This window comes from Pongo abelii, chromosome 11 (genome assembly GCF_028885655.2).
Source record: "Pongo abelii isolate AG06213 chromosome 11, NHGRI_mPonAbe1-v2.0_pri, whole genome shotgun sequence".
Classification (NCBI taxonomy): domain Eukaryota; kingdom Metazoa; phylum Chordata; class Mammalia; order Primates; family Hominidae; genus Pongo; species Pongo abelii.
This window is the reverse complement of record NC_071996.2, coordinates 34946599-34958880: the sequence shown is the minus strand read 5'-3', so window position 1 is coordinate 34958880 and position 12282 is coordinate 34946599. Positions and strand designations below refer to the sequence as shown.

The window sequence follows — 12282 nt, the reverse complement described above, 5'->3', positions numbered from 1 at the left end:
TTGTAGTTCCAGGGCCTAGTAAAGCAGAACCATGTTTTTTCTAGGTTGTTGAGAGACGGCATTACCCAGCGCTTCCTTACCTTGAGTTAATTTGCTCATGAGTCAAGAGGTTTAGAAGGTACCCTGTCTGCCACCAGAGAAACATTCGTTTCCGACGTTACTGGGTAAAGGGCTTAGGTGTGTCTCCCGAGGCCCCTCCATGGATGCTGCCCCAGGAGTCCTGTTGAATGGGGCCCCTGGTCACACACAAACACATGTGCCACTCTGTTTCTTTTAGACCAAGCTGCTTCCCATCCTGGGATGAACATATTTATGGTTTAGCAAACATTTTTCCTCTGTGCAGTTTTTTCCTGGAGGCAGGAGAGAGAGACCTTCTCATTATTTATCTTGAGCGTTTGATAGGCTTCCTTTGAGAAGGTCATTGTCTGCTACAGCAAAATAATCATGGGATTTCTGGACAAGCTGGTACGAGAAAAATGATTCATTATTTCAAGAATTATTTTACCTTCAGTCCCCAAAATGGATGAAGGCTTCTAACAATATGTAAGAGAGAGCAAGGCTTAACTTATTATATGAAAGGTTACACTTTAAAAGGAAAAGAAGTTCAAACATTACATTTTTAGCTCTGCTGTGATATCACAGGGGTCAAGGCAGTCTGCCTGTTACCCCCACGGTCTTCCGCATGTCACTGTGCTACTCTTTTTGCAAGAGAAGGCCTGCCTGCCCTCCTTCCCTTCTCATCCATTTGGGCTAATGAGATTGGAAGAAATTTTTTTTAGCTTCTATTCAAGCAGTGCCCTCTCCCTCTGGTCCTTTTGGGATGTCAGAACGGATAGCATATTCATCCATCTATAGACTCAACCCAACCCTACAGTACTTCTTGCCATGTCACACAACATCTTGCATTTTCACAGCACAGTATATTTTGTCAACTTTGTGGGGGAAGGGGACTGCTTAACCACTCTGAATGGTATCATTACGTAGACCAAAAGGCGGTTTATAATACAACTAGTCCATCCATGTCTGGTACCAAGACACCTGTTATGTTGGGTTATTTTTGCAATAAAATTTGTTTAGCCTAAGTGCAAGCCAGATACTCAGAATGAGGCAGTTTGACTGATAAAGATACTGAATTTTAAAAGGAAAGCTGGAAAGGCTGGGCGATCAATATGACCTTGAGTACTCACAAGCCAAATAACTTATGGAAATAATGTAAAGATCCTGTGAACTTTCTTGCCTGACAGAAGGGTTTTAAATAATATTTTAAGAAAATCAAAAGCAAACATCCCCTGGACCTTCTTTACAGATTAGATCTGAAATGAAAGTCCCTGAGTTACACAATTAACTATTGATTTTGCTGATCCATATTTGATTCTCATAGCAATCGCATTGTGTTTACACAGCCATGCAAGGCAGACATACTTCTCTTGGAGCAAAGCGCCTTTCACTTCTACATTAATTTAAAAATTAAATTGTCCTGTGCATGTGAGACAAAAATAAAGTTTATTTTTATTGTAGCAAATGGCTGACTTAAACTTGGTAAAGTGGCATAAAGCCAGCTGAAGAGAATACCTTTTATAATGCAATATTCAAGTTGCTGAATGAATATATTTCATGTGGCAGAGAGAGACTAAATAGAATCTGTGTGGTACCTGGTACTAGAATTTTGTACTATGACAGCTATAATTTTATCTCCCTACAGTTTAATTTCTTGGTTTGATACATGCAGTAATATTTGTAGGTTTATCAGTCAAGTAGTCGATCTCATTGCTGCCTCTAAGAATGTCATCAGCATGATGTTTCTATTGTCACCTGGAAGCACCAAGATGGGTCACCAAGCTTCCTCTGCCTGAAGGAGCTAGGAATCTGAATTTGAGCAAATTGCCTGGACTTGGCTCAGACCAGGTGAGGTGACACTTGCTGGCTGAAGAAAGAATTTAAGAAAAGGGTAGATACAATGTCTATACCATCTATTAGGTTGGTGCAATTACTTTTGAACCAAGGTAATATCATGGGCCTGTTCTTTTCAGTAACATTTTGCCCCATGAGGAGCTTATTGTATTGGCTATTGCACCTGGATTTCCATAAAGCAGTGGCAGCTGCTGCCTCACCCAACTGCTGACCAAGCCTACCTAGAGGTGCAGGAGAAAGCCCCAGATGGCTCAGAGCTGCCAAACCAGTGTGACCATGGGAGGTGAATCCACATGTCTTTGCTCCTGACAAAAAGGAAATTGCTGTTGCCAAAGTAACCAATAGTCAGACCTCCATTAATCCAAGAGGTGTCCTGGTTCTTGATGCTAACCTAGAATCTGCCTTCCCTCCTTTTCTTTCCATCCATTTGGGCTAATGAGATTGGAAGAATTTTTTTTTTTAGGCTCTATTCAAGCAGTACCCTCTCCCTCTGGTCCTTTTGGGATGTCAGAATGGATAGCATATTCGTCCATCTATAGACTATCTATATGTGCGGTGGTTCATGCCTGTAATCCCAGCACTTTGGGAGGCTGAGGCAGGTGGATGGCCTGAGGTCAGGTATTCGAAACCAGCCTGGCCAACGTGGTGAAACCCCATCTCTACTAAAAATACAAAAATTAGCCAGGCATGGAGGTGCATGCCTGTAATCTCAACTACCTGGGAGACTGAGACAGGAGAATTGCTTGAACCGGGAGGTGGATGTTGAAGTGAGCCGAGATCACACCACTGCACTCCAGCCTGGGTGACAGAGTGAGACTCTGTCTCAAAAAAAAAAAAAAAAAAAAAGTAAAAAGAAATACATTCTGATTTAAACGTGTCAAATTAAGAAAGTCACTAGACTCAGAAAGGTTAAGAAAGTTGAGTGTAAATAGTAACTAGTTAACCTATGAGAAATATCTGCCTTAATGATGTTATAGACTGAAAATGGAAGAAGATCAAAAGAAGCTTTAGAAAATCCAGGGAGTTATTCCAAAAATACCTTTGGGGTGGGCACATCCATAACTCTGAATTTGACAGGATATTTGTGTTCTAGGTGCCATTATTACACAAAAGAGCAGACTGGGTAGATGATTCTAAGTCAACAAAGCAATTTTCAGGGACTCACTTTCTGGTATATCTAATGCTTTGTTCCATATTTACTTCATATTAAAGAGTCCTTAACATGTATTCCATGTGACTTTTCTCATACACCACTGTATCTCTACTATCTAGAATACTTTCTGGTACATTGTAGGTACTTGGTAAATACCTGAAGAATAAACAAATGATGTGATAGGAACAGCAGACTCCCCATTTAAGTATTCATTACAATCTGGGTACAGAGTTGAAGTGGTGATTGTCACTGTCATATTGTGGTACAGCAAGGGATGGAATCTGGAATGGAAGCAGATTCCCGTCAGCAACCTCCCCACCAACATGTCTCCCCATTCTAGAACCCCAGTGCTTCCCGGGTAGTGACCATTAAGAGCATCCTACAATTGCTGCCGCAAACTAGAGTGCAACACAGAATTGATTGTTGAAAGAATCTTTAAAACAATTCCCACCAAAAAAAAAATTCTTCTTTTTAGAGTAAGGATCAATAAATTTGTTCCAATTCTGAATTGTCCTGGCTGTCAGGATTCAATATGTCAAATAACTTTATCCAAATGAAAAGCTGACCAGCTCTTGACCTAAAACATGAATTGCAGTAGGAAATGAATCACACATCAGTGGAGCAAACATTCTTGCATCCTCCAATATCAGCATGTTCCTGGATGAACCTTAGCTTGCAGTCCCATTTAATTCCATGGGTGTTGTAAAGTGCCTAATAAATTGGGTGCCATAACGCACTGTGGCTCCTAAATGGCCTACCAAACTCTGTTGGAAGTAATTCCAGGTCATCTAGTTATTTATATAGGTTAATGAATAACATAGAATGTTTTTCCCTAGCTTTGGCACTCGCAGTATACCTCATAAAAACTTAGCACTTTCAGGTATAATTCTATGATGTCCACCAATCTCCAATGGTATTGGAGATTTTCCTTTGGAAGGAGAACTTCCATGGGAAAAATAGTAGTATAAGCTTTTTTCATATTCACCTGATCCACAAAAAAAAATATTTTCTTCTTTTACAGTCAAAAATCTATCACTCCAAAATGAAAACATAGCATTATGATGTTATAATACATAAGTAAATGCTGCATTTTCATCTGACAAAAGTTCATGGACTTTTTGTGCTACAAGCACAGTGACATCTAAGCCTGCCATGGCCCGGCTTGCTGAACAGGCTTTAAGACATATTTAAGACATAAAATGATGCAAAGCGTAGTTAAAAAAAAAGGCTAATCAGTCTTTTAAGTCAAGTGAGTAGTGTATATATTTATTTTTACCCATATGGTATATATAAATTAAAAGCAGAAAATCTTGATACCCTCACTCTTGTCAGCTGACATTCTTAACCTTACTTGAATAGATTTAGAAGTTCTCATCTCAGGAACTGCTCAATTCTCATTCCTGCATAAATTATTTAATTAATATTACTGTGCTAGAAGAAAAAGGAATCTAACAACACAGAGAAACATGTTCCATTTAGTTAAGCTGTTTACACAGGCTGATAGCAATGAGCTGTCTTGTTTGCCCAATTCTGGATCATCAGAAAATAGTGCACATTTTACTTTTGGAGAAATTGACCACAACTCATCAAATCTGAAGCATTATTAAAGGCAGTCACCTATGTTTTAAATTGTCTTTGTGGAAATGTTCCCCCCTGGAAAACAGAAAATCCAAATTTTCAAATGGGCATTGGAAATGATGACGCTAACATCAGAGTTTGCAGAAATCACAAATGTGTTTCATATAACAATTTTACCCCAACTTACATGCCTTTCCTCTTCCCAGATGCCTTTCTGTGCCATAAGCAAATTTGTGGTTTTCTTCCTGCTACTTTATTTTCCTACTAAGGGACATCCCCTCCCATCTTTCCCCCATTTTCCATCTATGGGGACGTTTCTTATCACTGATGAAATGACTTCTCTTTCCTTCAGTACTCTTGATCTAGTGTTTAAATGTCCTTTGTGGCCATTGTTTATCTTCAAAATGCATCCTTTTCCTTTCCACAAGGTGTATTATTTTCTAACAACCCTAAGCTTCCCACTAACCTTCTCTCTGCTTGCTCTTTTTCTCAAAAAGTGAGTTCATTTCCCCTCTCTGGGTTTAGGGGTTCCAGGAGAGGTCATTGAAAACCATTGATCACAGTAAAGGACAGCAGTATAGTTAATATAGTCATAAGAGCACATCTCTGCTGAAAATTACTCTTTCACCTAATAAAATCTGTTTGCCCTAAGGATACTGAAGAATCTCTAGGACCCCAGTAAGAAAACACAGTGCCCCCAAGTGCCAAATCACATCTCCCTGAGTGTGGTTGGAGGGAGAGAGTGGTTCTCTATTACCAATGCATCACATTAATTTTTCAGAAGGGCAAGTGAAGAGTAATGTGTCCAGTTGAGGTAATAGAGGGAACCGAGCACCGGGAAAAAGTAATTATCCAAGTTGAAATTTGACCAGGTTAACAGGGTTGATATCACAACTCTTGAGAAAAGTGTGGAGGGGTCTCTAGTGATCACCAAAGGTCATTCTATCTATTTTTATGTCTCATCTAGAAAGTAGCTTCGCCAGGAATGCAGTAAGAGGGGGCATTAAGGAAGAGATTAACTAGTGCCTCTGAGGAAAGAGAAATGACTTGAGCTGCATCTTTTCCCTTGAGCTTGGCCTGCCCCTCGCAAATAGCACTTAACATAGACTTTGAGATGTGCACAAATCTTCAACTGAGAGACCTCGGATTAAAATACCTCCTCACCATTCCCACAACAAGAACATACCATAAAACTCTTTCTTGAATCCATCTTCCCAGTGCTCAAGATTTGTTCATCAGAAAAGGGATGGGGTAAATCACATGTTCAGCTTCAACCCAAAACCCTTGATTAAACAGACTGTCTCTTAGACTTCACTTATTTGCTTCCAAATGGAAGCTCTGCCATCTTTCACACCTGCTGGATCACCTTCTTCCTATTTATTTGCCCATAGAGACGCTTCTCTGTGCAAACTAACTCCCTGCAGCACCAGAATTTTCCAGCATCTTCTTGGCCTTCATCCATGTATGACTGTCTAGTTAAAATCTGCATCATATGTAATGAGAGATGTTGGTAGTAGGGGACGCCTTGAACACCTTCTTCTCAAACATTCTTTTGTTGGAGAAAAACATGGAAGGAGCTTCCTAGCATAACCCTGCTGGAGTCTCTGGGCCCGCCTTATTCACTTCTCCCAGGGAATGAGGGACTGACTTGCCTAGCAAGTTCAGGAAGGGAACTTCTTGCTCTTCCTAGTCTCCCTCTGGAATCAGACTGTCAGAAGCACAAATTTCTGTTCTGTTCCTTCATGCTGTAGTTTTTACAGGAAGCCACTTGTTTCCCAGCCCAGGGCTGCTAATTACTAAGCTTGTCTATTTCTTGGGATCAGTGTTAGGAAACCCACTTCTTTACAGCTGGAAACCTTGTTCTCTAATCAAACTTTCTCCTAGTAGAGCTGATTTTTTGGTCTTCCATCAGCCTTTTTCTTTTATTTTTTTAAGTCATTGAGAACTAAGGTAGGGAAAAGGGGTATTAGGGTTCATTATTGTGCCACCTCAAATTCCAATAATAGACGCCCAGAAGATATCCAATTAAGAATATTTTAGAGTCACAGAGCTTTATAGACTGGGAAGATTCAAAAAAACCTTTAATGTAAAGAAACTAAGGGTCAGAGGGCTTACACAGCTAATTAGCACAAAGCCATTAATTGCACGCTGGTTTTTAAATACCTGGGGTAATACACAGTGATTAAGATCCCAAGTCCTGTAGTCAGGCTGTTTCTGCTCAAATCCTGATTGCCTAACTTATTAGCCACATATATGTGGACTAACATTTAGACCTCTCTATCTGCATTTTCTCATTTGTATAATGGGGATGATAATAGTGCTATGTCATAGGCTTGCTGTTAGGATTAAATGAGATAATTCATGCAGTGCATTCAATCCAGTACCTGATTCATAGTAAAAACACTTTATAAATAGGGCTATTTTCCTACCACATGTTTTCTTGATCCATTGGCAATGAATCTCTATAGCAATAGAGAAATAGGAAATTATGTTGATTAAAGTCCTGTTCGCATTAACTTGTGCTAAGAGCTCCAATCCTCATTATAAATGTTAGTGTCCAGCTGAGGAACAATGCTGCGTTTGAATTTCACAAATAGATTGGATCTCTTCCTCACACTAGATATACTAACCAATATTTTTTAGATATAATCAAAGGATGGAAATGTATTTGAAATAATGAAAGAGTAGCATTTATCATAGAACAATAATTGACTGCAGTATTTCATGAATTTGCTATTTGTTCTCCTCTACCATGGACAGGAGTTTCTGGCTGTACGCACATAATGTGTATCTCTTTGAAGCTGATACCATCATGCATATATTTTTTGCTAGTTTATCACTTGAGTTTTTCTGTATCACCTTATATATTTTCCACCTCTTCATTATGGCAAGGGTCCATATCTCCTCCGATTTTATCCTTCTTGGTGTTCAGGATATTGCTCTAGTCAAAAATCTCTACTTCATGACTACAGTGAACTATAAAAAAAAACTACTGTGAATTTTTGTGTGAAAAATCAGAAAACTAAGTTTTCAGGTCTAATTTCACTTGGATTTGAATCTATGTGAATCACAGATTCTATAAATATCATGTGGAAAGTACAGCTGACTCTGGCCTCCCTCACCTTCCAGGCTGATGGAAGAGCAAAGTGAGATCATAGATGAGAACGTAGTTTGGAAGTCAAAGCTTTTTATAACCCACGTACTGGCTGATACTTTGATGAGTCTGGTTGAGTTTCCTAGAACCTCTTGGGGTAGGCATGTCTCTATTTCTGTCTTTATAGTGATTAATTTCCTACTACAGAATCCTCAAAGGGAGAGACCCTCTGGGCAACTCTTCGTCCTGAAGTAGACTACACAGTGTTGTACAGTTGCAATAGAGGCATAATAGATGAATATTTATTGGAATTCCCTCCCTCCTCCTTACTGTATATTTCAATCCTATTTGCCTTCCAAAACCATTCCAAGAGCACCCTTTCCTATAAAACTTCCTCTGAGAATCAAGACCACAAGACTATTTGCACAAAGCTGGTCACATAGTAGATTGGTTTGATTGAATGACTGCTTGACTACAAGGAATTAAATTAATTAACGTCTAATTCTCAAGAGATTTCTGGAGACTATATCACTAAATACTTCTTGCTTGAATTATCACTAATAACTCCATGGTTACACTAAAGGCAGGAAAATATTTTAAGAACATGCAAAGCTATTTATTTAAACTTGAAAATGTATTTTCATCTTGCCTGTTTAGCCCTACTTTTATTCCCAAGTGCAGTTGAGAAAAAAAAAAAAATCCACCAAAAAGTCATCTGTACAACTGTTGCCACCTATAGGTGACAAATGTGGTGTATTAATTTTATCATAATTCTGACGAAGCACAACACAGGAAGGAATTCTCGATGTTTTATGGAACCTACACAATTCTCGTCAAACACTAATCTTCACCGGGTCTATCATTATTGTTTTTGTTCTGTAATTGCTATTTCAGATGCTTCCCTTAAAGATAATATTGGCTAATATTCATAAAGTAGTTTTCCAAGATGAAAGTTGAGAGCTTCAACTCTGCAGGCCGACTGCCTAGATCTAAATCCAAAGTCCATCCCATACTGCTACAGAACCTTAAACAAGTTACTTACCTTCCTCAAGCCTTGATTGCCTGTAAATGGAGATACTAATGGCACCTACTCTGTAGAATTCATGTGAGGATGGAAACGTATAATCTATGCACTATGCTTAGCAGAGTGTCTGTACAGAACACACACTGTTAAATGGTAACTGTTACTACCATGATTAGTTTGCAAAGCACTTTCACATATAGTTGCTGCAAACTAATGTGCACTATTTTGTTATCATTTGCCAGATAGATCATTAACGCATTATTGTTTCACATCAATCCCTCCATATATGTTAAATCTAAATGTTATTCAACTACAAAATTTTAAAAATATCTGAGATCTGACAAGACAATGTTGAGGTTCAGTATGCTCCTATAGGCAGAAAAGTAAGCCACTTTAGTGCTTTTATTCTTAGCTAGCAGAACCACTTGAGGAGCCCAAAGCCATAGTTAAGACTCTTCTGATGCTAGGGGAAGTCTCCATTAAGAAACTACTGATAATTTAGCATTGGACTAGGCCTTCAAAAAGAAAGCTGGGGGAAGGGGAATAAGGGAGTGGATGAGGCGAAGTAGGACACGGTAAAAAAAAAAAAAAAAAAAAAAAAAAAAGGATAAAACAACATCCCTAGCTCAGAAACTCAAACAGTGCAAAGATGGCAATTTGGTATGCATACTGGGTATTTTGTTATTTTCTTTAAATGTGAGCCGATAATTAAAAGTCAGTGAATTTTAAATATAAGCAAATATTGATCTAGATGTATCTCCTCATCTTTGAAATCAAAAGATCTGCACCCACATTTCTGCACAGCTAGATCTAAGTAGCTGCTACCGCCTTTAGATCCAGCACATGCTCCTGAGCTGACTGCAGCCCTCACCACTCCTTATGGCTGCTCTGCCTAGAGACTGAATGCTAGTTGGTCCATACGGTCACTTTTGCATGGATGTTGTTTTTACAGTCAAGTAATATGTCTGCACTCACTTTTCATCAAAACTGTAAAAACAAAAGGAAGCCCTAGAAGCTCATGTTTCTTGTTTGCTTTTTTTTTTGTTTTGTTTTAATAATGGTCCCTTCTTTCATTTCTATAACCTCTCTGGCCAGTGTAGGTCTTTGTTATAATTAACTGAAGCAACAAATCTGTAAGCCTGAAACATTTGAAAACCTGATGACAGTGAGTGTTTTAATGGCAATTAACTCTTTCCAAATTCCACCATTTCACAACGAATTATACTTTCCACCTGTCTGTCTTCCCTCCAGGGGTCATGTTCTTCTAGACCAGTGGGTCTCAAATTTCAGTATGTATCAGAGTCACCTGGTAATCTTGTTAAAAAGTGATTGCTGTCCCTCAGAATTTCTGATGTAGTAGGTCTAGGTGGGATCCAAGAACTTGCATTTCCAGGCAGCTCCTTGGTGATGTTGATGTTGCTGGTCTGGGGAACACACTTTGAGAACCACCATTCTAGAATAAGAATCCAGCCTATTGTGCACCCACTACTGTCTGCCAGAGCCTTAAAGTTCTTTATTTCTAATACTTATTGCAATCCTGAAATAAAGATGTATCTTATCACCATTTTACACCTGAAGAAGGATGCTTGTAGCACATGGCCCGTGAAAGAGCCAAGCTGAAATGGAAGCTCAGCCTGTCTGCCCTCAGGGCCTCAATGATCCCCCTGCAGGGCACAATTTTATTCAGCTGTGTATCCTCAGTACCAAAGCCTTCAGCCTGCCTTGCAGTAGCTTCTCTAATGAGTGTGTGTTGAATGAATTTAAGATCCACATAGATGAGAAATAGGCAAGAAAAATACTTGTGGTTCTTAAATGAAGAAAAAGGGAGAAGACATCCAGGTAAAGAGAAAATTGCATTGAATGCCCTTTATTTACCTACATTTGGTAAATGTAGGCAAATTGGCACAGTGTTGAAAGGGGCCCTTGGATGGAGTTATTTCTAATTATGGAGCCACTTTTCTGTAATCAGCTAGGAGTCTGTTCCTTAGCCCGCCTCTGGCTTCAGGGTAGCTGTTTGAGATTGAAAATTAGCTCTGTGAGTAATGCTTCTGCACGTTAATAGTATAATGAAATAAGAACTAGATCTAGGATGATTTTCAAATATTCCTATAGAATTATACCATTTCCTATAGAAGAGAAATTCTGCCCGTGTCTGCTCTTGGAACACAGAGGCCGTCCACTTCCATCTCTCTCTTCTCTTTCTGTTAAATATTTAGCATGTGAGAATCCATAGGCTTTGGCTCTGTCTATTTTCCCGATCAAAACACAGTTTCCTCATTGCAACCTTGTAAGTCCAGCATAACAATGTTGGGGTGGGAAGTATGGTGCACAGCACAACTGCACATGTTAGAGACGGTTTGGCAAGTTATTTAAGTGGAATTTTTGGGTGACAAAATGGAAAACAGGACATATTGTTCTTTATTACGTAAGAACATGGTTTAATGGAAAGAACAAGAGCATGGAAGGCAGCCAGACAGAAATTCAAATCCTGTTCCCTGCCACTTGCTGAGCAACCTTGGGCAAATATCTCTGTCACTCTGAGCCTTGCATATCTTCTCTTTAAAATGGGGTCGTTTACCTTGTAGGTTTGTGAAAAAGCTGATAGAATCTGTTAAGTGTCTTTTACCTAGTGGATGCTTAATAAATGGTAACACTTACTATCATCTCTAAGCCCCTGGGCCTGCTTCTTTCCTGTGTTTGGATGGAATTTCTGCTGGAAAGAGGAAAAGAAGATGAGAAGCATTGTAGACACTTTTACACCTCTGTTCTTCTCATTGCTTTTGGCATCTGTGCCTCCCTCTGTCCTCACCTTAGCCCTTAGGAGCCAACTGAGCAACCGAATATATTCGTGTTTACAGGGTTTACCTATGATAATTATTGAATTTGGTGCAGTGCTTTATAACATCATACAGGGTATTAATAACAGTAATATCCCGGTATAAACTGGTATTACTAGACCTTTTGGAGCAGAGGGGTTACTCAGCTGTTGACCTGCCGCTTTAATTTTTAAGCCCTTGGGCCTTCTGGGATCTACACCCAAAAACCTGGAGATCTCTTTCAAATATCTTACGTCCCATAAAGGGACAAAATACTAAAATGGCAATGCTTCTAACAAGCTTAACATGTATTCAAAAATGGCAAGTTAAGGGATTTTTATGTCTTTTTTTTATTAGGAAAAAACATATTACCATAACTTCTGGCTGAAATTCAATCCCTACTCATATTTAGAAAAAGTACAACTAATACTTAGCAAGGAAAGAGAGGAGTTTGAAACTTTGATGAAGAAAAATAAGGCACTTTACCTGAACAAATTTCTAATGGATCCATTTAAAATGAAATTAAGTGGCACTTAACTGGTTTGCAAATTGGGACCTATTTATCTGAGTAAAATGATTAAAGTCCTGATTTATCCCCAAAATTGGCTTTGTTATTACATTTAATTATACTAGAAGATTGTTAAAGACTTGCAGGTTTTCTCTATCCCTTTAAACTGTACTTTATACAGACAATAATTGAATATTA

At 38.9% G+C, this 12282-nt stretch overlaps 1 protein-coding gene across 22 annotated transcripts in view; it reads left to right on the top strand.

Moving 5' to 3' along the window:
- The window catches only part of NCKAP5 (NCK associated protein 5), a 993533-nt gene that overhangs the window by 979485 nt on the left and 1766 nt on the right, over positions 1 to 12282 (top strand). The gene's annotated exons all lie outside the window — the stretch shown is intronic.